Source organism: Echeneis naucrates, chromosome 2, assembly GCF_900963305.1.
Source record: "Echeneis naucrates chromosome 2, fEcheNa1.1, whole genome shotgun sequence".
In the NCBI taxonomy this organism is placed as follows: domain Eukaryota; kingdom Metazoa; phylum Chordata; class Actinopteri; order Carangiformes; family Echeneidae; genus Echeneis; species Echeneis naucrates.
In genome coordinates, this window is record NC_042512.1 from 9,978,348 (window position 1) to 10,005,850 (window position 27,503).

Consider the following 27,503-nt stretch of genomic DNA (forward strand, 5'->3'; position numbering starts at 1 on the left):
CTCCCCCTCAGAACATTTAAAACTGAGCTATTTTGGCTGGATGTGCCCCTTAATGCTGGATGTTCTGTTCACCATCCACTTCTCCAAAGTCCCACAGTGAAGGCTTCAAATTCACATCTCTCAACAACATTGAAATGAACCTGTTTAAGTCAGAGAACCTTTACTTAGTTCTTATTCTATACAAATGTATGGTAGTGTGGCCGAGCGGTCCAAGGCGCTGGATTTAGGCGCCTCTTCGGAGGCGTGGGTTCGAATCCCACCACTGCCAGTAGTCAAAGCTGTGCATTCTGTGATATGTGATAGGACTCTAACAGCTACTGTCGCTTTGAGTTTCCAAAGTGGGGACTGAGCTGAAGATACAACTGAAACAATCAAATTTGGCTCTCTTTTTAAATGCTTCCATGGTTGTTCTTGGTTGCTCTCCCAACGCATACGTCACACTCTCTCGCGTTTGATTCAGATGGATGCCTTCTGCCTAATCTAAGTGATTTCCATGTATTCTTCATTGTGAGACAATGTTAGGGAGGGAATTAAAGTTATTTAATGATACATTATATCGTCTATATCAGTTTACATGATCAAAAATTTTTTGTCAGGCTTCCTCTCTCGCCTTGTTTGCAGAAACACTGTTGCAGTGTTGCAGTTCTCCCCCAAAAGAGGAACTAAAAGTGTGGTGCGCGTGGTACTTATATGACAGTAACCTGCGGAGTGATGCCGAGGTTGTGAGTTCAAGCCTCACCTGGAGCAGCTGATTGAGCTTTTGGAAGAAAGTTGGTATCTTGTTGAAGCACCTATGGTACGACAAACTTTGGATAATGAACACCTAGCTGTTGCTAAAACACCATTAGCAGAGGATGGTTTCGATCCATCGACCTCTGGGTTATGGGCCCAGCACGCTTCCGCTGCGCCACTCTGCTCATAGCTAGCTAAGCTGCAGCATATAAACTCGAATCCCATCACTGCGGAATCTTCGGAGGAATGCCATTCCTTCCTTTCTTCAATCACCAGGACAGCAGATATTATCAGTGATATGGGGGGTGGGGGATAAGGAAGTAATTTAAAAGTCACAAATGTTACCTTAACTTGAGCACTGACTTGACTGTTGAATTCAGTAAGTGCTACTTGTTGGGGCATTGCTGACTGACAAAGACAACAACATCTTCTTAGAATACAATACTGATCATTTCAATTATGAAACACAGACGACTTCATTTTGTACAAGTGCTTCTCTTTGCGGTTGTCCTGGATGGTATTAAAACCAGTTTTGATAGATTTCTTCAGATCAGCTGAGTGAGTGAATTTGTCATCAACATTTCCCGAACTGAAGCACAGACTTGTGTTCTGAGAGCAGTAAGTAAATCTGATTTACATCCAAACCCTAGCAAAGCTCTGCTGGGTTTGGATGCAGGATGTCCTGTTTACAAGACAGACACTTTAAGCAGCTAAGCATCAGGACTTTCAGTGTTTTCACTGGTAAGATTCAGATTCCACCGAGATTTGAACTCGGATCGCTGGATTCAGAGTCCAGACACCAGACACCATGGAACCCAGCAGGTGTAGTCTCATGCAGATGTGAAAGGAATTTTAGTGTGGGCGGCCAAAAGTCGACCAAAGTACCTTTGTCCCCAAACACACCTTGCTGCGGTAGGTGTGAAAGAAAAGCAGTTTCTGTCAGAAGTGGGATTTGAACCCACGCCTCCAGGGGAGACTGCGACCTGAACGCCAGCTGCAGAAGGATCGTTCGACCTGCCACAAGAAAATTAACCTCACTCAGGTACCACGTCAGATGCCAAAACCCGGGATTGAACCAGGGACCTTTAGATCTTCAGTCTAACGCTCTCCCAACTCAGCTATTTCAGCTCGATGGCTCCATTTATACTGGATGTTCTGTGACAGGTAAAACACAAAATCTTTAGCTCAGTGGTAGAGCATTTGACTGCAGATCAAGAGGTCCCTACTTCAAATCCGGGTGCCCCCTGCTAAACTGATTATTTTCACATGTAAACACAAACTGTTTGACTATGATGTTTCTCATTTCAGCCCACCTGGTGTTGGTATCATCTTTCACTGCTTTCTGCTAAGTATACATGTCCCATATGGTCTAGCGGTCAGGATTCCTGGTTTTCACCCAGGCGGCCCGGGTTCGACTCCCGGTATGGGAATGCTCTTGGATTACATGGGTTTGGCTGAGCAGTCAGCATTGGTGGTTCAGTGGTAGAATTCTCACCTCCCATGCCAGAGGCCCGGGTTCAATTTGTGAACTTCTGACTTTAGGTCCATATTGAATGATCATTGAAACCTGTTGAAAGATCCTTATCGACAGCATTGCTGCACTTTGCTACATCTGAGCTCAAGATACAAATAAAATAATCTAAAATGGCTTTTATTTTGAAATGCTTTTTTGGCACGACTGCTCTTGTTCTTTCTGTAGCTCAAAGTGTTAAGGAGTTGAAACGCAGCAAAACATATGAAATGATGAAAATAAAGATTAGAATTCATTTAATTTTTGGTAGGATGACTATGCTGAGTGGATAATTGAGAGATCAGGGTGTTGCACAAGATAAGTACTTCCTGTGCTTCATTATCAACGCTGAAAATGACGGGGATTGAACGCAGGGCCATCAAGGGAATTATACTGGAGATGACAAACCTAGAGGGGAAGTGTGTGTTTGGGGACATCTGGAGAGAATTGGACCTGGTGGACCTCCAAACCTACCTGGGTCTGAAAAGGCTGACTGTGATGAGAAAAAAATGGGAGGAGCCTTTGATCTTTGTGATGTCATTAGAACCTTTGTGACATCACAGAATCAGCATCTCCTTTGATGGTTACTGATGGAACAGGAAAAGGTCAGATCCTGATATAATCTTCGATATAATATATAATATAATCTAATTCTTATTTGTGCTGCTACGGTTTTATCGATGTTAGACATTTTAATTTCTGGTGATGAAGTCACACACCCCCCCAACAGTAATGTCAGATATCAGATGTCAGTAATGTAAGATGTTCAATCTTAAATAATTACATAGCCTATCGTAGCTCAAAGCTTTTGATCCAGTGAGACATTTATAAGCAGTTAGTTCCATTAGGCCACTGGGACAGATATTTAATATCTCCAAGAAGCGAGAATAGGTTAGGAAGGATACTAAATGTTGTAGTGTATGATCAATGCTCAGAAAACGTTTGACTACATTTTAAATGCCATAAATGTCCTGCTGTCAATGGCTCGTTGGTCTAGGGGTATGATTCTCGCTTCGGGTGCGAGAGGTCTGACTGGAACTTTTCCCGTTGCAGCCTGCTACTCCTGCTAGAATTTTCCTAAATATCTGCCTTTAAGGACATCGTGAACTAGCAGACAATTGGTCACCTGCCAAGATAAAAATATATATAATCACGCTGTGCACGTGCAAATGAAGATCATTATATGCATCATAATCATGGACCAGTAAAGATGGTGACAGATAGAACATCATGTTATGTCAGCACCACAAAAGTAGTACAAAGAAGTACCAAGATGTACAGAGGATCTGAAAATATTGCAAAGTAAGTGGCTGACCATCATGACTCCTACCAAAGTTTGTCTCCTGTGAAAAGCAGTCAATCACCAATATCCCTTCTCCTCAGCACAGCATGAGCCACAAAACTACCAGACAGCAAACCTCACACAGCTCCATAGTGTAACAGTTAGCACCCTTGTTGACTGAAAGGCAACAGATGGGCTCGTCCGGGATTTGAACCCGGTGGATGACTGTGGAGTTCATGACAAAAAAGTGGGAGGAGTCTTTCATCCCTTTGATGTCATGAGAACCTTTGTGACATCACAGAATCAGCATCTCCTTTGATGGTTACTGATGGAACATTTGTGGCGTTTTTATTATTTACACACAGCACATTCAGGACATTAATGTGACAGTTTATTATATGCTAAAGAAACTTTGGTAAGAGTCATGATGGTCAGCCACATATGTTGGGGGTATTTTCAGATCCAAAATACATCCCTGTACATCAGAGTGGTGCTGCTACGGAGTGTTGCATCAGTGGCCACCATCACTTCAAGTAACCCAAATGGGAAAGATCCTTATTGACAGCATTGTTGCGCTTTGTTACATCTGAACTAAAGATACAAATAAAATAATCTAAATTGGCTTTTCTGATTTGGCTGATCTGAATAGGTTTAACGTCTTGCTTGGGAATCAACCTTCAAAACTGCCCCCATGTTCTGTAAGGGTAGATGTTGCACACTGCGTCAAGATGATCTGCCAGTGAGACGGCCTGAAAAATAAAACACATGGTGTTAAAGATTTCTTTGTGATGTCAATAGCACAGCTTCTTAAGTCACAATCTGTGGAACATGCAAAACAACTTCTACGTACCATCGCGACTGACTCTGACTCTTCTGAAGTAAAACATGGACAGTCTGAGATTGCTCGGACATCCTGACTGCACAAAAGAGAGACATTTCAGGATTCCTGATCCAACAAACATTTGGCTCCCGGTCCAGTTTGGTTCTTTCTTCTGTCGGCAGAACTCAAAGTTATCTGGCATGGCCCTGATTGTCTTTGGAGCTTCATTAACAGAGTGAACACATCACAGATTTTTTTTTCTTTGCTACACTCTGGTGCAAAGTTTATTCAGTTCATTCCAGGAGTAATCCACAGATTGCCAGATGCTCCAGCTGAGGCTTGAACTCACAACCTCAGCATCTCTCTGCAGGTTCCTGTCCACCATCCTTTCAGTTAGCAGCCAAACACACTGGCTCATTGCCCCACAGAGACTTAATGACCAGCAGCTGTAGTTACACTATTTAAACCTCAGCTAGTTTCATGTTGGTTCAAACTGATGTTAAGATATTTGACTCTAGCAGTCATTGTTGGTCGATGTATGCTGGATAAGAGAAAGTGGATTAAACACAGCACGTCTCTCAGTGGGCTCCAAAAGACCACTGAGCCATCCTGACATGTGTCCAGCTGCCAGTCTCTGATGAGGAACTGCAAAAAATCCTCCAAAAAATTGACAAAAAACACAGACTGTTATGTGTATTTCCTTCTTCAAATCTTTATTTTGGTCATTTAATATGTTTTGATGCGTTTCAACTCCTACAGTTGTGCGCTTCTGAGAGACTCTGTGGCGCAATGGTAGCGCGTCTGACTCCAGATCAGAAGGTTGCGTGTTTAAACCTTTTCCCACAAACATCACAGCTGAAGGGTTTCTCTTCTGTGTGGACTACCATGTGTGATTTAAGGACGTTCTGTTGTTTAAACCTTTTCCCACAAATATCACAGCTGAAGGGTCTCTCTCCTGTGTGGACTACCATGTGTGATTTAAGGACGTTCTGTTGTTTAAACCTTTTCCCACAAATATCACAGCTGAAGGGTCTCTCTTCTGTGTGGACTACCATGTGTGATTTAAGGACGTTCTGTTGTTTAAACCTTTTCCCACAAATATCACAGCTGAAGGGTTTCTCTTCTGTGTGGATTACCATGTGTGATTTAAGGGCGTTCTGTAGTTTAAACCTTTTCCCACAAACATCACAGCTGAAGGGTCTCTCTTCTGTGTGGACTACCATGTGAGACCTAAGATGGGCCTTCTGCAAAAAAAATTTCCCACAAACATCACAGCAGAACAGTCTCTCCCCTGTGTGGACTACCATGTGACTCTTCAGATCCCACTTTTTTTTAAATGTTTTCCCACACTCAGGGCAGCTGAATGGTTTTTCACTGCTGTCACATCTTCTAACATTTACATCACCTTAATCTATTTTCACATCTGACTGGGCCACTCTGGTTTCATGATAATCTTCACTGATTTCAGTATCAGAGGAGTCTGAGACCTCTTCCTCTGGATCTGGATCTGGTTGAAGAGGACTCTGTGGATCACAGCTCCTGGCCGGTTCATTCATCCTCACTCTTCACCTGAAACGGCCTCACAGGGTTCCTGGTCTCCTCCAGTCCTGGTACCTGGTCCTCCTCCTGTTCCTGTTTAAGGACTGGACTCTCTGAATCCTCCGGATCCGGACTGGAGGTGAACTCAGCAGGAACCTCTTTTTTCACCATCAGCTGCTGAACATCTGGAGGAAACGATTCAATAATGAATCCTCTTTATTAGCTACAATATGAACACAGTAATTCCTCCAGCTGCTTCATTCTACATCTGCCAAATACAGTCCTCAGCCTTTCTCACTCATAAAAACAACCGACCCGTTTTGTGGATCAGGACTCGGGGCTGCAGCAGCTCCAGCTGGCTCCTCTGCCGGTCGATCTCCTGCCTGAAGCCCGAAGCCTCCTCCTCATATCCGGCTACCATTCTGTCCACGGCCGCTAAGATCTCCCGGCAGGCGGCGGCGAGTCTGTCGGTGACAAAACCCCACAGGACTTCTGCTGTGGACATTTTACCTTGTTCACCTTTCAGCTGAGGGACAAAAGACCATCAGTCCTGTTTGTGTGCAGCAAATATACGGATATTATCAGTATGAGACACTTTATCAAAACATTTCCTATATTATTTTTTTAAACATTGATTCAATGTGGTCCTTAACCTGCAATACGCCCTTTAAGGTAACATTCGTGACTTTCTAACTACTTTCTTAACCCCCCACCCTCCATATCATTGATTAAAAACTTGCTGACTTGGGATTGACCTCTGAAATCACAAACATTACCCCAAAAATAGCACTTACTGCTCTCAGAACAGAAGTCTGTGCTTCAGTTGGGGAAACGTGGGTGACAAATTCAGCTGATCTGACGAAATGTATTAATTTTTGTCCAAATTCCATCCAGGACAACCCCAAAGAGAAGCACTTATGCACAAAGACTTCATGAGTGTCTCTGATTGGAGTGATCCGAGTTAGATCTGAAGAAAACATGGCTCCAAGACTTACTGTTGTTTTTGTCAATTCACACTGAAAGTGGAAAAAGAGACCAATTGAATTGGCTAAGTCACATTAAGCTTTCATTTTTACCTCACTTAGGATCTTCTCCTCATAAGGCTTTGCAGCAACTTTCCAGTTGTGTCATCGTTCCAATGGACTCCCTTTCAGGCTTCTACCTGAATTTATCTTCTACCTGAATGAAACCACTCCCACAGCTGCCTGTTTACTTTGTTCGGGCGGTTTCAATGGTCTTGGTAATGGTTTGTAATGAAGAACACATTTAGTCCATCAGGAACAGACAACGATCCTCTTAAATTCATGAGGACCGTTAGCATATGATGAGAGGACAGCTAACTGCAGTGATTAGGGATTAGGGTTGTGTTGTTGCAGCTGATTTGAAGAAATCTATTTAAAATAGCAAATCATCATAATTTTTACTGAATTTCTGAGCAGGACAACCCCAAAGAGAAGGATTTATGTAGAAAGGAATAATTGTAGCTGTCTGAGTTAGAGCTTGCTGTTGTGTTTGTCAGTCAACAAGTAGCTGAGCTGTGTAGTTGTGTTGTGCTACACACCAAACATGTCCAGAAAAGACAGACTGTTCTGTGTATTTCCCTGAAGAGTTGCCAGACTGTGTTCACACCATGATTCCTGCCATCACAGTTCACCTTTTGTGTCTTACTTTTGTTATCCTTTCCAAAATTTTATTTGATGGCACAGAGTGACACGAGGCACTAATAAAAAAAGGAGGGGGGCCTGAAAGTGTGACTTGGTTCCCATCGTTCATATTAAAGAGCCGTTCAAGAGACTCTTGCAATGATAATTTTGTGGTTCATGGTGTTGATGCAGAGACAGAACTTCACAAATCTCTGACAGAGAAGCTGGATGCTGCTGTTGTGCATTTAAACTGGAAAATAGTGACACCTGTTGTGTCATTCTTTATACTTGGACGGAGTAGCAATATTTCTACGTCAAAAGACTTCTTCACTGGAAAGATTCAGGTTTAATTTGAACTCGGATCGCTGGATTCAGACTTCAGAGTGCTTCATGAGTTGATGCTCCTCCTGATCCTCCTCTACAGACTACTACAGACAGTCCAGACTACAAGTACCCCTACACTGGTTCCTGGAGCTCCAGCGGTGGTGCTGGGTCACCAAACCTTCCTTCTGGAGGTTCACGTCCTCCCCTGATGCCACAGGTTGGAGCACCAGTCCAACAGCCCAGCGCTCCATTCAGACCTCTCATGCCTCAGGGTGGAAACGACGTCAGCCCAGTCCACCATGGACACCATGGTCAGTCAGGGAAAATGCCTTTCTCTACTGAAAAATACAGGTGATTGACCCCATGACATAAATATGTTATCCTGCACCTGCAGGGTATTCCAGGTAGGAGGTTCAATAAACTCAGAGTCATACAAAAGGGCTGTGATTTTGGTCATTTCCATGCAATGGTGGTGTAGTGGTGAGCATAGGGGGCAGACTGGGTACTCTGCACTAAAACAACATTTGAAATTTGCTTCACTTCCACGACTAAGGAAAACTGCTGGGAGTTAAAACAAGCAAGGTTAATACTGTACTGAAGATCTTCCCTCTTCAGCTAGTGCAGCTTCAGTATGGCATTGTTACTATTGTAATGATGTCATCTTCAAATACGACAAACTTTGGATAGTGAACAGCTAGCGGTTGCTAAAAAGATGTTAGCATAGGATGGTTTCGATCCATCGACCTCTGGGTTATGGGTTCTTTGAGTTCTGCAGACAGAAGCAACAACAAAACTGGAACTATTTGGACTGAACCTGGTTTGTCTGGATTACCTCCAAGGTAGACTTGGAGGTCTACCAGGTCCAATTCTCTTCAGATGTCCCCAAACACACGCTTCCCCTCCAGGTTTGTCATCTCCAGTATAATTCCCTCAAAAAGAGTTGGAAGCTGTGCTTCCTCACAACAAGAAGTTTCCTTTGAGGAGGAAACTATCTAGGCTGGAAAATGTTGAGTAATGCTGGCGTTGGTATGTGAGGTTGTTGTGGCCGAGTGGTTAAGGCGATGGACTTGAAATCCATTGGGGTTTCCCCGCGCAGGTTCAAATCCTGCCAACAACGGTCTGTTGTTGTCACAACATGTGCTTCTTTCATGCTTCTTCTTTTTGCTGCCACAGTCCTGGTCATATTGGATGAACTGTTGGAGTTACTGCCTTCACTGTCAGAGGGCAGAGGGCTGGACGATGAAGGCACACTGGCTGGACACCAGTGTGGATGTGCTGGGGGCATGAAGGACCTCCAGCACTGTGGGATCATCTTCCTCCATGTCATCCTCCACATCATGCTCCTCAATGAGGAGGTGAATCAGGGTGCACATCCTGCAGCACCTGACCGGTCTGCTGGAGCAGATACTGCACCCCTGTGAGCTCTCCAGAAACAATACGCATAAAGTGATTCATTTCCAAAAGTTAATAAAACTAACAACATATTTTAAAACTTACAGACAATCGGTCACCTGCCAAGATAGAAGATAGAAGCATATATATAATCACACTGTGAACGTGCAAATTAAGATCAGTATATGTATCACAATCATGGACTTAAAGCTTTGCAAGAACAAATGAATGGTACCACTTTGGGTCTGTTTGGAGAACATGGGGGTTGGGTGATGTCATCACCAGAAATGAAAATGTGTAGTAGCATGCATACAGGGGAATTAGCTCAAATGGTAGAGCGCTCGCTTAGCATGTGAGAGGTAGTGGGATCGATGGTGATTGGTGATTTCAGAAGTTCTTCCTTCCTTTACCCATTTCCCATTAGACTCTTAGAATCTAACTCAGATCACCTCAATCAGAAACACTGATGAATTATTTGTCCTGGATGGAAATTGGACAAAAAAGATGAGGAATGCCATTCCTGAGAGATGTGCATTTGAAGCCTTCACTGTGGGACTTTGGAGAAGCGGATGGTGAACAGAACATCCAGCATTACGGAGCTCAGCCAGCCGAAATAGCTCAGCTGGGAGAGCGTTAGACTGAAGATCTAAAGGTCCCTGGTTCAATCCCGGGTTTCGGCATCGGAGGTGGTCACGCTGACTGGTTGTGTTTGACAGCCAAAAGGCCAAAAGGCTGTCAAACTCATCTTTCTTTTTTCCTCCAAACATTCCTCCTTCAACATCATTTTTGCAGTGAAGTATTTAATTAAATGTAAAACTGTTATAAATGGAGTGTTGCATTAGTGGCCACCATCACTTCAAGTAACCCAAATGGGAAAGATCCTTATTGACAGCATTGTTGCACTTTGCACTTTGCGATTTTTTGCATTTCTAGCTCAGTCGGTAGAGCATGAGACTCTTAATCTCATGGTCGTGGTTTCGAACCCCACGTTGGGCAATAAGCAGTTTTTTTAGACTGCTTTAGACCCAAAGTTAGACCCAAATATTTCAACCAGGACAACAAGAGAAGATTTTGTGCAGAAGAGCGTCATCTGTGTCTCTGATTGAAATGATCAGAGTTAGATTCTAAGAAGAAATGGCTCCCAAATCTCCCGTTGTGTTTGTCAGTCAGCACTGCCCCAACAAGTAGCACTTACTGAATTCAACAGTCGAGTCAGTGCTCAAGTTAAGGTAACATTTGTGACTTTCAAATTACTTTCTTAACCCTCGCCCCCCATATCATTGATAGCAGTTGCGGTTGGGGTGATTGATGGAGAAGGAATGGCATTGCTCATCATTTTTGTCCAAATTCCAACCAGGACAACCCCAAAGAGAAGCACTTATGCACAAAGACTTCATCAGTGTCTCTGATTGGAGTGATCCGGGTTAAATAGCTCACACATGATCTCCCCCAAAGAGTCTTGCAGCCACTTCCCTGTTGTGTCTGAATGAAACCACTCCCACTTGTCTACGTTGTTGAGACGGTTTCAATGGTTGATATCAGGAACAGACAACGATCCTCTTAAATTCACGAGGTCCTTTAGCATATGGTGAGACGGCAGCTAACTGTGGTGATTGGTTATTAGGGGAGTGTTGCTGCAGCTGATCTGACCAAATCTGTTCAAAATGGGAATCTTTGCTTTTTTTTGTTTTCTTTTGTTTTCCAACCAATTCCAACCAAAACTAGAGATTCAAATTTTTGTTATTCATTGACACAGCACCAACAAAGAGCATGTACTACTTTCTGAACACAAGTCTGTGCTTCGGTTCAGGAAAGATTGATGACAAATTCAGCTGCTCTTAAGAAATTTATCAAAACTGGTTAACTCCATCCAGGACAACCCCAAAGAGAAGCACTTGTACAAAAGGACGTCATCAGTCTTTCTAATTGAAATGATCAGTGATGCATTCTAAGATGTCTTTGTCAGTCAGCACTGCCCCAACAAGTAGCACTTACTGAATTCAACAGCCAAGTCAGTGCTCAAGTTAAGGTAACATTTGTGACTTTCAAATTACTTTCTTAACCCCCACCACCCAAAAATTGATAGAACCTCATCTGCTTGTGATTGGCTTTTGAAATCACCAACATTACCCCAACTAATAGCACTTACTGCTCTCAGAATACAAGTTGGTGCTTCAGTTCGGGAAATGTTCATGACAAATTCACCAATTTAGCTGTTTTAAAGAAATCTATCAAAACTTTAATTCCATCCAGGACAACCCCAAAGAGAAGCACTTATGCACAAAGACTTCATCAGTGTCTCTGATTGGAGTGATCCGAGTTAGATCTGAAGAAAACATGGCTCCAAGAATTAATGGCGTTTTTGTGAATTAACCCTGAAAGGGGAACAGAGAGCAAAGAGAATAGAAGTCAGATTGAGCTCAAATTTTTTACCTCACATGATCTCCTCCAAAGAGTCTTTGCAGCCACTTCCCAGTTGTGTTGCAGTCCCAATGGGCTCCCTTTCAGGCTTTTGCCCATCTTATACCTGAATGAAACCACTCCCACAGCTCCCTGTCTACTTAGTTTGGGTGGTTTCAATGGTCTTGGTAATGGTTTGTAATGAAGAACACATTTAGTCCATCAGGAACAGACAACGATCCTCTTAAATTCATGAGGACCGTTAGCATATGATGAGAGGACTGTTAACTCTGGTGATTAATGTTGCTGCAGCTGATCTGAACAAATCTTTTCAAAATGGCCATCTTTGTTGTTGTTTTTATTCCAACCAAAAATTTTTTCCACCAAATTGTTAAATAAACTCTCTGTCCTGGTTAATCCTTGGACGGAATGAAAAACATTTGAAATCACAAACTCTGCCCCAACTAATAGCACTTACTGCTCTGAAAACACAAGTCTGTTCTTCAGTTGCAGAAATGTTGATGACAAATTCATAGATTTAGCTGATCTCAAGAAATCATTAAAAACAGGTCAAATTTCCACCAGAGCAACCTCAAAGAATTAGAGTTAGAATTAGAATGTTTTTATTGCCATCATACACAACGTATAACAAACTTTAAAGACAACTCTGTGGTACAAAATATAATTATAAAATAAGAAAGATAAAAGATGAAGTAAAAAATAAAATGTATGAATATATTTACAAAAGAAGCCAGTAAGAATATATGTACAGTTGAGAATTAGCATGACTGTAGATAACGGTGGAAATAAATAAAAAAGTAAAAAAACAAAAAGTAGCTATTACTGAATTTAATAGTTAAGGTAACATAAGGTAAGAAGAAAGAAAGGACACATTGACAGAACCACTGTGCTTCATACCAGGACACAGCAGCGTGAATCATGAATCTTCATGAATCATGTTCGGGAAATGTTTATGAAAAATTCATGACTTTGGCTGATTTCAAAAAATAAATATAAATAAATAAAACATTCTGTCCAAATTGCAAACAGGACAACCCCAAAGAGAAACGCTCATGCAGAAAGGAATCAATAGTGTCTCTGACTGATGTGATCTGATTTAGAAGACATTGATTATTTACTTCTTTATTGTCTTTGTCAGTTAACGCTGCCCCAACAAGCAGCATTTACTGAATCCAAGTGAATCAAGTCAACAAACACGTTGGATAATTAATTGTGACTCTGGACTTTTTTCCAGTTTGTTGAATAAATGTGTTGTCCTCCTTCAGCGGGAAGTTTCTGTGGGCTTGGTAACGGTTTGAAGAACAGAATGATCAGACAACGATCCTCTTAAATTCATGAGGACCGTTAGCATATGATGAGAGGACTGTTAACTGCAGTGATTAGAGATTAGGGTTGTGTTGTTGTAGCTGATCTCAAGAAATCTATTTAAAATAGCAAATCATCTTTTTTTTTTTACTGAATTTCTGAGCAGGACAACCCCAAAGAGAAGCATTTATGTAGAAAGTTCACCTTTTGTGTCTTTCTTTTGTTATCCTTCACAAAATTTTATTTGCTGGCACAGAGGCACGAATAGGAAAATGCGGGGGGGCTGTGACTTGGTTCCCATCATTCATATTAAAGAGCCGTACAAGAGACTCTCTGAGATCTCTGTGAACATAAATCTTTACCAACATTCAAATGTTAGAAACTCGGTGCTTTCTGGAATGTAAAACTCAGCTGCTCTCCATGAAAAGCAGCAGTCAGCTCTGCCTGGATACAACAGTGGTCAGGGCTGTATGATGTATGTTTATACTGAAACACTGACAGCTCTCCTCCATCTCACTCTTTTACTTACTCTGGGTTCCAGCCCTCGTTGGTGCAGTAGTGATGCTGTTGGATGCTTATAGGGCCGCCGTTCTAAATTCAAAACAAAACACCCCCACACACACAAAAAGTCATCAGTAACACTGAACAGAACAGGTCCTTTTCTTTCAGCTCACTTTTAAGTTTTATTTTATTTTACATTTTCTTGCAAAAGAAAAATAACACAGAAGCACACATTCACCATATAAGAAGTGGAGACAGTTTGGCTCCATCACTGACATCCCTCGACACTGGAACCTCGAGCCAGCACCTTTGATAAAGATCAGCTAACAGTCCTGTGATTCCATGGTGTAATGGTTAGCACTCTGGACTTTGAATCCAGTGATCCGAGTTCAAGTCTCGGTGGAACCTCTGTCTTCTGATTTAGTGAGATAGTGACTACAAGTAACAGTAAGCAAGTAACAGCAGAGAATGAAACAGTTTCTCCTTTCACCTGCTGCAGCAGCTCAGAGCCTCTGTGGTTCAGTAAAGGTCCAAAGAGGATGTAGCTCAGTGGTAGAGGACATGTCATATTGTGAATGAAGCTCACAGGACAGTCATGGTCACATACTCTTCTCTCCTCCAAACCTTTGAGGTTTCCTGTCTCAATCTGATGTTCATTTGATTTAGGCTCCATGAGTGTGACTGAGTGTTTTGTTTCCCATTTGTGTTTCCTTCCTCTACAATAGAGAGTGAGAACGTGTTGGAAAAACATGTGACATGCTTCTTATGTGAGGTGATGATCAGGGATCGCCTCTTTGTTCAGCTTCATTGGCTCGTACAGTCATTTCCCAAATGATCTGTCAGTGAGGATTCCACAAAATTACCATCGCTGTTGCCAAGATGCTGCAACTAACAACCAGACAGCAAACCTCACACAGCTCCATAGCACTGATGCTGAACACACATTTAGAACAAAAAACACACAAAAAAAGTCATCGTTAACAGCCTGTATGGAGTCTAAAGGAAAAGAGGAGAGAACATGTCACACGCTCTTATGACTCTTACCAAAGTTTGTCTTCCGTGAAAACCTGTCAGTCACCAAATTTCCTTCTGCTAAACACAGCACCAACCACTAAATTACTGTTCCTCTTATCCAGATACTGCAGGTAAAAGCTGTAATACAGGAAGTGATGGTTTGTTTCAGTGATGAGCAGGAACTCCACTGAGAGTGAAGCTCTGCTGGGGTTTGAATGCAGGATGACCTTCCTCAAAGGTTTGAAGTGATGTGTGAGTCTGAAGAGCTGCTGCCTTTGATACATCACCTGATGATGTCACAGTACTCAGAATGAAACTCCTCCTTTGAAGCTGCTTTGAAGAATTTCCAAAATCACATGTGATTCAGATGTAAACACAAAGGCTGCCCCACTGTCACCATTCAGAACAGCTGAGAAGCTTATTGATCATTCATTGATTATTAATGATCAGCTCAGAACCAAACAGTGTATCTTTCATCCAAACCCTGACAGTTTCTCCACACAGGAGGTGTTTCAGGTGTCTGGTTCCTCCATTTAAACTCAAATCTGTGAAAAACTTGTGACCTGCCCAAACAAATTCCGCATGGCCAAACCCCCCTCCCCCTCCTGAAAGTGTTCACCGACACAGACGTGGTTTCAGAGACAAACTGCAGAGAAACTCAGAAACTCTGAGTCTGTCTCTCAGTGAACTTTTGTGCTCCTCAGAATTGTGTCCCACTTCCTCAAAGGTTTGAAGTGAAGTGTGAGTCTGAAGAGGTGCTGCCTTTGATCCATCACCTGATGATGTCACAATACTAAAAAACTGAGCAGACTGCTGTGGACTTCAGTGAAACAGTGAAAGGATTTCAGCGGTGTTACATTTTCGGCGAAACATTTGTTCATCCTCTCCATGGGCCTGCATTAAGACCTCCGACTCCATTGGGTTGAAATAACTGGATCTTTTTTTCCTCGGTTGTCGTGGTGACAGGACTCCATAGATGATGGCTTTTATAGAGGTTGTGCACGTGTGCAACTCAAGCTGAACATAATCAGAGTTGATTGAACCAACTAAGATCAGCTGTTCTGGAACCAGATACTCAGAGTAAGTCAGCTCAGAGTTCAGGGAGAGACTCAAAGTTCGTTTGAACTCCTACGTGGAATACTTTATAGAAAATTCCAGCTTGCCCCATCAATGAACGAGTTTATTTTACTGAGGACAAAGAAAAAGGCAGACTCACTTGTAGGGCTGCTGGTAAAACATGGACAGTCTGAGATTGCTCGGACATCCTGACTGCACAAAAGAGAGAAATTTCAGGATGCCTGCTTGGCTCCTCGCCCAGTTTGGTTCTTTCTTCTGTCTGCAGAACTCGTATCTGGCACGACCATGATTGTCTTTGGAGCTTCATTAACAGTGTGCATCTATGGTGGAGGTCATGAGAAAAAGTGGGAGGAGTCTTTGACCTCATTCGAACCTTTGTGACACACAGATTTTTTTTTTATTTTTAATTTTTTTTGCTGCACTCTGGTGCAAAGTTTATTCCAGGATTAATCCACAGACTGACAGAAGGTCAGCCAGCTGCTCCAGCTGAGGCATCACTCTGCAGGTTACTGTCTTATATGTCCTGCACGCTGACCGATTGCATCACAGGAGCCTGTGGAGTGAGTCTGCCAACACACATCACAGGATACATCCAGCAGCAGGAAGGTTCTGGAGCTGACCTGCTCTGGGGATCAAGTTTCCTGATGCTGGTCTAAACAGGTTCAAATCCCATCAGTGCCTTGTTGTAAATGTTGGAGAAACAACATGGCTGATGTAAGTTTCCCCGTCTTGATTAGAAATTTCCGGAACTATTTGTGAAGGTGCTGCTGGCTAACAGGAGTATTATATTTTAGAAATAAAAAGTCCTTTTTTCAGCTATTCCACTGTTATGTTTAAAATGCAAAGTACCTTTTTAACCAACATCAAAATACTGGAAACACCGTGCTGTGGCTCGCCCCGTCCGGGCGTGTGTGGTCGGGGGGAGCCGGCCTCGCCGCTGTGAGGCAGGACCCTTGCTGGTGGCTCTGTGCCACTGTGCTCTGTTTGTGTTGTCCGGTTTGTGCCCAATGGCCCTGGGGTCCTTTTGTTGGCCCCTCTGTTCCAGGCCTCGTTGGCGCAGTAGGCAGCGCGTCAGTCTCATAATCTGAAGGTCGTGAGTTCGAGCCTCACACGGGGCACAGCTTTAGTTAATAATGAGAGTTTAGTGGTTGGGTCTAGAAGCTCAGTTCTTTTAACACTCTCTGGTTAACATGTTTCAATGATATCTTTGGACCGTCTACGGACCATTTCACTGCTCCGCGTGGACAAATATGTGAAGTTTTATAGCTGACCAAGAAGAGACATTTTCTTTGCTCTACAACGTAACTTTGTGAAAATAACATGTCTGTGGTTGTTCTCTGATCCCTCCTTCGTTTCTTCATGTCTTCTGTTTGTGTCTCTCTCTCGGAGTGATGTTGTTACTGAAGCCGACTCTGACCCCTCACTGAGCGGGTCGGTGCGGAGAAACACTCCGTTACCTCCGACAGCTGAGCGGTATCGCTTCTCGGCCTTTTGGCTAAGATCAAGTGTAGTATCTGTTCTTATCAGTTTAATATCTGATACGTCCCCTACCGGGGACCATATATTAAATAGATTTTTGGAACAGGGAGATGGAATAGGGGCTTGCTCCGTCCACTCCACGCATCGACCTGGTATTGCAGTATCTCCAGGAACGGTCCACTCAAATGGATAAGCACGTGCGCGCAAAGATGCACAGAAAGTTTGTTGGTGTTTGGTGGGAGTTTGTTGCTGTTAGACATTCATTTGGTTCCTGTTTTCTGGTCAATTGATATTTTTATGAGCTCTCTTCGGTACCAGAGCATCCCTGTGACCTTACTGTGACCTGTGGATCTCATTTCTGCCAGCCAGAGTCTGTTATGAATGATAAAATCTGAAAACATTCACGGAATACATAGAAAACAGCATCACAGAGTGACAAATATTTTTAGAACTTTATAGCAAAGTATGTCACAATAAGTAGAAAATATGTTGAAAGACTGACGGCATAGGTCTCACTTTGAGCGATGATTTAGAAAATAATGCTCAAATTTTATTCATTTTCACAAAACTATAATGGATCACAGTTTAGTTCTTATAAAAGACTTTGATAAAGTGAGTAACTTACAGGTTTAATCCATTTTCAGTTTCAATTATTTTCATGTTATGCCATGTGATGATTTTAGGCATAATACAACAAATTGTCACATAATTTCTGATACCAATGAAAAATCTAAAAACAACATGTTTCTATAAAGATGAGTTAGTCAAGCAAATATCAACCTTTTTTGTGCCTCTTATTTAAAAACAGAAAAGCAAAAGTAAAAAAAAAAGACCAAATATGTTAGTTTACTTTTGGTCAACCAGTAGAGATCCTGCAGTCAGCTGCTTCGGTCTTTCTCTTTATAGTCGTCACAACCAAACGGTTTCTCTTCTGTATTGACCTCCATGTGTAATTTAAGGCTTTTCTCTGGTTTAAATCTTTTCCCATAAACATCACAGCTGAAGGGTTTCACTTGTGTGTGGATCTTCATGTGTCGTTCAACTTCATTCTTTAGTTTAAATGTTTTCCCACAAACATCACAACCGAAGGGTCTCTCTTCTGTGTGGACTGCCATGTGTGTTTTAAGCACTCCCTTTTGTTTAAAGCTTTTCCCACAAACATCACAGCTGAAGGGTTTCACTTCTGTATGGCCTGCCATGTGTTTGTTAAGGGTATCCTTTAGTTTAAATCTTTTCCCACAAACATCACAGCTGAAGGGTCTCTCATCTGTGTGGACAGCCATATGTGGTTTAAGCATTGCCTTTAGTTTAAATCTTTTCCCACAAACATCACAGCTGAAGGGTTTCTCTTCTGTATGGACCGTCATGTGTCTGTTAAGGATTGCCTTTAGTTTAAATCTTTTCCCACAAACATCACAGCTGAAGGGTTTCTCTTCTGTGTGGACCTTCATGTGTTTTTTTAGGATTTCCTTCAGTTTAAATCTTTCCCCAAAAGCATCACAGCTGAAGGGTCTCTCTTTTGTGTGGACCTTCATGTGTTTGTTCAGGATTTTCTTTAATGAAAATCTTTTCCCACAAACATCACAGCGGAAGGGTTTCTCTCTTGTATGTACTACCATGTGTGATTTAAGATAAGCTTGTCGCTTAAACCTTTTGTTATAAAATGAGCAGCCAAACAGTCTCTCTACTGAGTGAACTTGCATGTGCTGTTTCTCCCCTGTGTGGGTCTTCATGTGAATCTTCAGATCCCACTTTTTTTTAAACATTTCCCCACACTCAGAGCAGCTGATGGGTTTTTCATTACTGTCACATTTTCTAACATTTGCATCACCTTCATGTATTTTCACATCTAACTGGGCCACTCTGGTTTCATGATAATCTTCACTGATTTCAGTATCAGAGGAGTCTGAGACCTCTTCCTCTGGATCTGGATCTGGTTGAAGAGGACTCTGTGGATCACAGCTCCTGGCCGGTTCATTCATCTCTTCATCCTCACTCTTCACCTGAAACGGCCTCACAGGGTTCCTGGTCTCCTCCAGTCCTGGTACCTGGTCCTCCTCCTGTTCCTGTTTAAGGACTGGACTCTCTGAATCCTCCGGATCCGGACTGGAGGTGAACTCAGTAGGAACCTCTTTTGTCACCATCAGCTGCTGAACATCTGGAGGAAACGATTCAATAATGAATCCTCTTTATTAGCTACAATATGAACACAGTTATTCCTCCAGCTGCTTCATTCTACATCTGCCAAATACAGTCCTCAGCCTTTCTCACTCATAAAAACAACCGACCCGTTTTGTGGATCAGGACTCGGGGCTGCAGCAGCTCCAGCTGGCTCCTCTGCCGGTCGATCTCCTGCCTGAAGCCCGAAGCCTCCTCCTCATATCCGGCTACCATTCTGTCCACGGCCGCTAAGATCTCCTGGGAGGCGGCGGCGAGTCTGTCGGTGACAAAACCCCACAGGACTTCTGCTGTGGACATTTTAGCTCCTTCACTTTCCAGCTGAGGGACAAAAGACCATCAGTCCTGTTTGTGTGCAGCAAATATACGGATATTACCAGTATGAGACACTTTATCAAAACATTTCCTATATTATTTTTTTAAACATTGATTCAATGTGGTCCTTAACCTGCAATATGCCCTTTAAGGTAACATTTGTGACTTTCTAACTACTTTCTTAACCCCCCACCCTCCATATCATTGATAAAACTTGCTGACTTGTGATTGACCTCTGAAATCACCAACATTACCCCAACTAATAGCACTTACTGCTCTCAGAACACAAGTCTGCGCTTCAGTTGGGGAAACATTGGTGACAAATGCACTAATTCAGCTGATCTGAAGAAATGTATTAATTTTTGTCCAAATTCCATCCAGGACAACCCCAAAGAGAAGCAGTTGTACAAAAGGAAGTCTTCCGTCTTTTTATTTGAAATGATCATTGTTGCATTCTAAGAAGAAGTTGTTGTCTTTGTCAGTCAGCACTGCTCCAACAAGTAGCACTTACTGAATTCAACAGTCAAGTCAGTGCTCAAGTTAAGGTAACTTTTGTGACTTTCAGACTACTTTCTTTGCCCCCAATTGATAAAATGATGAAACTTGTTGTCCTGGTGATTGAAGAAAAGAAGGAATTGCATTCCTCGTTTTTTTTGTCCAATTTCCAACCAGGACAACCCCAAAGAGAAGCACTTATGCACAAAGACTTCATGAGTGTCTCTGATTGGAGTGATCCGAGTTAGATCTGAAGAAAACATGGCTCCAAGACTTAATGTTGTTTTTGTCAATTAAGACTGAAAGTGGAAAAAGAGACCAATTGAATTGATTAAGTCACATTAAGCTTTCATTTTTACCTCACTTAGGATCTTCTCCTCAAGAGTCTTTGCATTAACTTCCCAGTCGTGTCCAATGGACTCCCTTTCAGGCTTCTACCTGAATTTATCTTATACCTGAATGAAACCACTCCCACAGCTGCCTGCCTACTTTGTTCGGGCGGTTTCAATGGTCTTGATAATGGTTTGTAATGAAGAACACATTTAGTCCATCAGGAACAGACAACGATCCTCTTAAATTCATGAGGACCATTAGCATATGGTGAGAGGACTGTTAACTGCAGTGATTAGGGATCAGGGTTGTGTTGTTGTAGCTGATCTGTACAAATCTATTTAAAATTGCAAATCATCATAATTTTTACTGAATTTCTGAGCAGGACAACCCCAAAGAGAAGGATTTATGCAGAAAGGAATAACTGTAGCATATCTGAGTTAGAGCCTCAGATATGGCTTGCTGTTGTTTGTGTCAGTCAACAAATAGCTGAGCTGTGTAGTTGTGTTGTGCTACACACCAAACATGTCCAGAAAAGACAGACTGTTCTGTGTATTTGTGTATCTGTGTATGAATAAATCTGATTTAATTTGAATCTGTGATTTTTGTTTTGGTGGCCATCAGAATTTATAATGAAACTAGTTGTGGAAACTCAGACGTGGCTGGATTTGTGAAGTAATGTTGTCAAATCTGTAAATATTAGTGAAAGAAGACAAACTAGAGCAGTAATGTCACCCTTCGATAGCTCAGTCGGTAGAGCGGAGGACTGTAGAGGCTTACAGCTGAAATCCTTAGATCGCTGGTTCAACTCCGGCTCGAAGGAGGTCTTTATTTTCATCGGCCTCATCCAGCAGAGTGATGAGTTTACAGACAGAAGGTGACCACTGTTGTATCACTGTTCATGTAGAGCAGCTGTGTTTTATATTGCAGCACTGAGTTTCTAACATTCAGGAATTTAAATCCCAGTCTTCCACAAGACAGGCAGAGATCCTGTCCACATCAGGGTTGAAACAAATAACATCCCTGGGTGGGCTTGAACCACCATCCTTTCAGATAACAGCCGAACACGCTGACCGATTGCACCACAGAGACATGTTGAGACATGTTGAGAAAATAAAAGTGATGAACTGTGGATGGCAGCCTGCTGTTGGTCTGACTGAACAACGATTCAGAAACAACAGACAAAGTCAAATGAATCAGAATTAAGAATTAAGGGTTCAATTCAGGATAAAATGTCTTTTTAATCATCTGAATTCACAGAACTTCTGACATCATAGATCATCTGACATCACAGATTGTCTGCCATGGCAAAAGCAGTGCAAAAGTTCACTGCAAATGCACTGCAACACGCAGTGAAAAAAAAAAAAAAAATCACTGTGAATGCACTGCAAATTGCAGTGAAAAACCAACACCACACTGCAAAATGCATCGAATATCCACCGTATTCGCACTGGAGATGGTTTTGTGGCATCAACGATGTCTCCCTTGATACTGGAACCTCAACCCAGCACCTTTCTCTGTTTGCATGTGTTGTTGTTTCCATTGTTTCCGTTTTCGAAGGACGGAGTAGCAATATTTCGACATGTCAAAGGAATTTTGGTCTTTTAAAAGTTTGGGCGGTCAAGAGTAGACCAAAACATCTTTGTCCTCAAAAAACACACCTTAATGCAGTAGAGGTGAAATGAAAGTGGTTTCTGTCAGAAGTGGGATTTGAACCCACGCCTCAAGGAGAGACTGCGACCTGAACGCAGCGCCTTAGACCGCTCGGCCATTCTGACTACAAAAGCTGCAACAATAGCCGAAAAATTTGCTGAAAAATTAGCCCATCAAGAGACAGAGACATGCGGAACTTTTCCTGTTGCAGCCTGCTATTCCAGCTAGAATTATCCTAAATATCTGCCTTTAAGGCCATCGTGAATGATTTCTAAATATCTTTGAAACCTGTTGATGGTGAACGCAGAGGTTGTTAAAGGGGCCTTTTCTCAAAGCTTAGCTTGCATGCCAGTACAGGGGAATTAGCTCAAATGGTAGAGCGCTAGCTTAGCATGTGAGAGGTAGTGGGATCAATGCCCACATTCTCCACAAGACTTCAGCTCTTTGGAGATACAGCAGTAAGTGAACTAAACACAGCAGGTCCCTGGGTGGACTTTGGAGATGCCCGGAGATGCCGGGGATTGAACCCGGGGCCTCATACATGCAAAGCATGCGCTCTACCACTGAGCTACATCCCCTACATCCCCCCAGGTGAAGGTTCATTCTGATGGAATGAACTGTTTCTACACAAGCTGCATGAATGTGACACAGAGCTCATGTTTAAAGTATTAAAGTATAAGTAAGTATAAGTAAGCATTATCAATGGGCTGTCACTCCTCAGTAAGGAAAGTGACACATGACATCATCACACAACTGGCATAATTTATTTGGCAACATCTTAAGTTTTACAGATGAATATTTTAATTTCTGTGCTTATATTCAACAATGTATTTGAATTAAAGTTAATATCTTTCTATAATGATCCAACATGGACCGCTGGACACTTTCATATCAGTACATCCACCATGTTTTTGAGGAGTTCACAGTGTTTCAGAGTTTCTGACATGATACAGACAGACGGATCCAGTGTCCCAGAGAGAGAAGAGTCCCGACACTCCCTGATCTCACTGCGGGGTGGTCACGTGGTTCATGTCAGCCCGCTGAACTGTCATGTTCTTCTGTGGAACAGACAGCAGAGACTGAGACATTGCATGCTAAATATAAATAAAATCACATACCCAACTACTTGTTTGGCTGTTATTGCATTATTCCATATTCGTAAATGTCAGTTTTACATTTGGGGTGGTGGGGTGACAACTGAAAGCTCCATATAAGAATTACTTAAATACGTTTTGGAGGGAAAGCATCACGTTTGTGTCAGCTGGGGAAATATTTTGATGATTCAAATGCTCTTTTTTTGCATAGATGGATTATTGGATTTCCTTGATTTTGCTTGTAATTCCTATTGACTTACTCGTGGTCTGATAGTGATGGAGAAAGCAGAGTAGCAACAGTCCATTCAGCATTTAGTGTCCATCCCACTTCTTCTGATGAGGCAGGAGCTGACCATACAACCATTATAATTTTAAGACTAATCCATACAGAAAATGTGAATCGGAGATATTACAGAGCAACAAAAGATCACACTTGGATGAATTAAATTGTATTTATTTTTTTATTTTTTTTAAACAGTGAGTGAAAACATCAATAACAAATGTCCATGTGGAGACATCCTCTTCCTCTGTGTCCAGGACACTAAAAAGGAGATGAAGCAAAACAGATGATGTTCAAAAATCATGGTTCATTGGTTACAACTAACACAACACAACTAACAACTTCTGACAGAAGCTGCTATGCACGTTTTCAGTGCATATTTGTATTTTCACTGCAGTTACTCATGGTTTTCAGAGATTTCAGCAGCTCACATCCAACACAGAGACTCTGAGCAGGCCCACCTGGTCTTAGACCCAGACCTAAATCCAAACCCAGGAGACAGAGGTTGAGTGAGTCAGTGAGGAAGAAGCTGCTCGTTCTCCTTCAACAGTTTGATCTGAGGAAAAGTCACTTCCTCTTTTCAGGAACACTTACAGACAGGTATTCGGCTCTTGCAGAACAATAAAACAGCAGAAATTTAGTTTCTACCTGTCTGTTTCTGTCTGCTACATCATTAAAAACCTGCTGTCACTCTACTGATCCCTTCAGATTGTGTCACAGAGACATGATGAGCAGAGTGAAGCTCTGCTGGGTGAATGCAGGATGTCCTGTTTACAAGACAGACACTTTAAGCAGCTCAGCATCAGTACTGACAGTTTCTCTGCAGTCTGTCTCTGAAACCACGTCTGTGTCGGTGAACTCTCGTGCTCCTCACAGTTGTGTGTCACTTCCTCAAAGGTTTGAAGTGAAGTGTGACTCTGAAGAGCTGCTGCCTTTGGTACATCACCTGATGATGTCACAATACTCACAGAATGAAACTCCTCCTTTGAAGCTGCTTTGAAGAATTTCCAAAATCACATGTGATTCAGATGTAAACACATCTTTAACTTTGTCATCCACAGAATAAAACAACAAATTACATATTTAAAATAGCATTCAAAGTACTTTAACCCAACATTATCTTAACGCTAACATGCAATAGAAAACGCCATAGACCAGCTAACGGGATTATCGTTTCATCTGGGTGGGACACACATTCAACAGCATCACTGAGTCAGGAGCAGCACAGTGAAAAATGTACACATCACTGGAGTGATAAATGACATTCTCCATGTTTTCCTGTAAATCAGTGCTGCTGAAAAACTCCTGACATTTTCTAGTTAAACTCAGAATGAGACGTTTAGTGTGTTAGAATAGCAGAGGACGGCTTCGATCCATCGACCTCTAGGTTATGGGCCCAGCACACTTCCGCTGCACCACTCTGCTCATAGAGTGCTGTGCTGTAGTCTCTTCTGGATCTGTGGGTTCAAATCCCCTGAGCTGTGCTGTGACCCAGCTTCTTTGTCTGAGGGCCCTCTTAGAAAAGATCCTTACTGATGACTTTGTTTTGCTTTCAGTCACATCTGTCCTCATTCAACTGATTCATCAATTAACTGTTGTTGGAAACTGTTTGTTCATTCTCTCATTTCAGCATTTGGAAGCAATGCCTGCTATAAAAGGCATTCATGTGGGAGACCTAGAATCCATGATGTGTTACACTAAGAGCTCAGTCATCATCAGCCATCACATTCACCTGATTTTGTACACAGGCTGGATCCAGAGCAGAGCTGGGCATTATACAACGCGCACGATTGCTACTTCGGCCCATGAGGTCCAGGAAAAACTGCACTGTTTTACTTATGAGGCAAAAGATTTCCTCCAAATTTCAAGTTGTACATCTGCTATTACAGGAAATGTTTAAAATTACAGTGTGCCATTTATGAGTCAGTATGTTCTGTTCATTAATGTTTAAGCTTCAGTCTCCTTATGCTTAGTTAACGTTTCTTAAACAGGGTCTGTTTTTGTCCATTTTTTTAGTTTTACTTCAGAATTATGTAAATTGTTCTTTGTTGTGACATTGTTTCTGTTAATTAAAAGAAAAGAAAAATCTTGTTTCACACCTCTGTCCTTTTCTGTTTGATCCCCAACAGTGCTCATGAGTTTAATATATAGAAAACCTAAAGTTGGATTTGATGCCATAACAGCAGGACAAAGTGTGTCATTAATCTTCTGGATTCTACAGACTGAGTTCATGTTCTGATAGATTTATTTTACAGCTGTAGTAACAATAAATCTCCAGCAGGTGGAAGTATTGCTGCTCAGATGTCATGTACACTGTGGGACACACAATACTCACAGAGGACTTTATTGTGCTGCAGTGAGATGTATAAAAAGCTCCAGTTCTACAGTCAGAAGATGTCCAGTCTGAAGGTGGATGAGTTCTGACTGCAGAAGAAAGTTTCAGAGCGTCTTCCAATGGCTGATTATTGATCTGTGATCAGGTTATGAGCTATAAACACTGATCATCTTGGTACAACAGTCATCTCAGTCAAATATGCTGCTTTCTGGGTCTTAACATTAATAATTAGAACAAGCGTTTACAAAAAATGCTGTCTGTGACATTCACATTAGAATTCCAAACAATATGTAAACTCCATGTCTGAATAGAGGTGGATGTGCGAACGTGTGTTAAAATCTGAGAGAATTTACACTCATTCAACTCAAATCCAGGAACATCCCAAACATGACTATTAGTCCTGTCTGAGAGTTTCCTCCACTGACAGCAAACATACTGTATATCCATACTGATCACTGTGATCAGGTTTGAATCATCTCTGTGAGAATCCCACATGAAGCTGTCAGTCCTGCTGGATACACACACATCCCACTGAACACATTTTACCTCACTATCATATGAAGAAATATCACAAACCAGATGAACTTCTCAATGTGATGATCAGAGAGCCTTTAGATTTCATCATCATATGATAGAAACATCCAAACAGCTCCATCTGCTGGTTCTGCTCTGTTTTATGAATGTGTCCCAAACTGCACACACACTGAATTACACAATAATGCTCTAACGGAGATGATCAGAATCGACCCTCAGTCACGTTCATGTTACCTAACCCTAACCCTAACCCTCCATTTCAACATGCAAAGCATGCGCTCTACCACTGAGCTACATCCCCTGCATGCTGGATTTGATGGCTCTGATGGAACAAACTGTTTCTACACAAGCTGCATGAATGTGACAGCTGCAGGACGTTGAATAGACATGGTGAGCAGAGTCCTCATTGGAAACTTAAGTTTGTTACATCTAACTCAGCTATGTTAGACAGACAAACAGTTGCAGCTAATGGTCTTAGTGCTTACATTGATAATGTCATTGCCTCACCATCATGACTCTTACCAAAGTTTGTGTTCTGTTAAAAAAGAGCAATCACCATTTGCTCAACACTAAACTGCTGTTTCTCTAGTCCAGAGACTACAAGCAAAAGCTGTAATACAGGAAGTGATGGCAGGACCATGATTGCCTTTTGAGCTTCATTAACAGTGAGCACTCTATGGTGGAGTTCATGAGAAAAAATGGGAGGAGTCTTTGATCTCTGTGATGTCATTAAAACCTTTGTGACATCACAGAATGAGCATCTCCTTTGCTGGACAAGCCCAGCTGTTGCCTTGCAGTTATCAGGAGAGCTAACCCTTATGATATGGAGCTGTGTGAGGTTGGCTGGTTGTGTTATTTGTAGTATCTTGTAAAGTGAAGCAACAGTAACTTTGTGGCTCATGCTGTGCTGTGGAGAAGGGAAATTGGTGTTTTAGCTGTCGCAGGAGCTCAGAGGCTGTCTGGTTAGCTAAAGCTGCTAAAACTGCCAAAGCTACCACACCATGCAGGGGATGTAGCTCAGTGGGAGAGTGCATGCTTTGCATGTATGAGGCCCCGGGTTCGAGGCCCGGGGTTCAATCTCCGGCATCTCCAGCGTTAATAATGAAGGAGGGACACGTCACAGGCTCCAGTGGAGCTGTAATTGAGGGATCACAGTGTTGGAGAGCAGAACTCTTTCCTGTGCTTCAGATACACTGTTTGGTTCTTAGTTGATCATTAATGATCAATAAGCTTCTCAGCTGCTCTGAATG

The 27,503-nt window shown here is 42.2% G+C and overlaps 13 non-coding genes across 13 annotated transcripts; 9 read left to right on the forward strand and 4 right to left on the reverse strand.

Annotated features, from left to right (window-relative positions):
• Window positions 1-190: 190 nt before the first annotated feature.
• On the forward strand, window positions 191-268 carry trnal-uag (transfer RNA leucine (anticodon UAG)). Its single transcript is given in 2 exon segments — window positions 191-228; window positions 234-268. It is a non-coding gene; the product is annotated as a tRNA-Leu (tRNA).
• Window positions 269-845: 577 nt separating this feature from the next.
• trnam-cau (transfer RNA methionine (anticodon CAU)) lies at window positions 846-917 on the reverse strand. Its single transcript has one exon. It is a non-coding gene; the product is annotated as a tRNA-Met (tRNA).
• Window positions 918-1,787: 870 nt separating this feature from the next.
• trnaf-gaa (transfer RNA phenylalanine (anticodon GAA)) lies at window positions 1,788-1,860 on the reverse strand. Its single transcript has one exon. It is a non-coding gene; the product is annotated as a tRNA-Phe (tRNA).
• A 230-nt stretch (window positions 1,861-2,090) lies between these two features.
• On the forward strand, window positions 2,091-2,162 carry trnae-uuc (transfer RNA glutamic acid (anticodon UUC)). Its single transcript has one exon. It is a non-coding gene; the product is annotated as a tRNA-Glu (tRNA).
• Window positions 2,163-8,885: 6,723 nt separating this feature from the next.
• On the forward strand, window positions 8,886-8,967 carry trnas-uga (transfer RNA serine (anticodon UGA)). The gene has a single exon. It is a non-coding gene; the product is annotated as a tRNA-Ser (tRNA).
• Window positions 8,968-9,849: 882 nt separating this feature from the next.
• trnaf-gaa (transfer RNA phenylalanine (anticodon GAA)) lies at window positions 9,850-9,922 on the forward strand. The gene has a single exon. It is a non-coding gene; the product is annotated as a tRNA-Phe (tRNA).
• A 243-nt stretch (window positions 9,923-10,165) lies between these two features.
• trnak-cuu (transfer RNA lysine (anticodon CUU)) lies at window positions 10,166-10,238 on the forward strand. Its single transcript has one exon. It is a non-coding gene; the product is annotated as a tRNA-Lys (tRNA).
• Window positions 10,239-13,805: 3,567 nt separating this feature from the next.
• On the forward strand, window positions 13,806-13,877 carry trnaq-uug (transfer RNA glutamine (anticodon UUG)). The gene has a single exon. It is a non-coding gene; the product is annotated as a tRNA-Gln (tRNA).
• A 2,728-nt stretch (window positions 13,878-16,605) lies between these two features.
• Window positions 16,606-16,678, forward strand: trnam-cau (transfer RNA methionine (anticodon CAU)). Its single transcript has one exon. It is a non-coding gene; the product is annotated as a tRNA-Met (tRNA).
• A 357-nt stretch (window positions 16,679-17,035) lies between these two features.
• LOC115058064 (U2 spliceosomal RNA) lies at window positions 17,036-17,225 on the forward strand. The gene has a single exon (XR_003842019.1). It is a non-coding gene; the product is annotated as a U2 spliceosomal RNA (small nuclear RNA).
• A 3,867-nt stretch (window positions 17,226-21,092) lies between these two features.
• On the forward strand, window positions 21,093-21,180 carry trnay-gua (transfer RNA tyrosine (anticodon GUA)). Its single transcript is given in 2 exon segments — window positions 21,093-21,129; window positions 21,145-21,180. It is a non-coding gene; the product is annotated as a tRNA-Tyr (tRNA).
• An 872-nt stretch (window positions 21,181-22,052) lies between these two features.
• On the reverse strand, window positions 22,053-22,135 carry trnal-cag (transfer RNA leucine (anticodon CAG)). The gene has a single exon. It is a non-coding gene; the product is annotated as a tRNA-Leu (tRNA).
• A 381-nt stretch (window positions 22,136-22,516) lies between these two features.
• On the reverse strand, window positions 22,517-22,588 carry trnaa-ugc (transfer RNA alanine (anticodon UGC)). Its single transcript has one exon. It is a non-coding gene; the product is annotated as a tRNA-Ala (tRNA).
• Window positions 22,589-27,503: the final 4,915 nt, after the last annotated feature.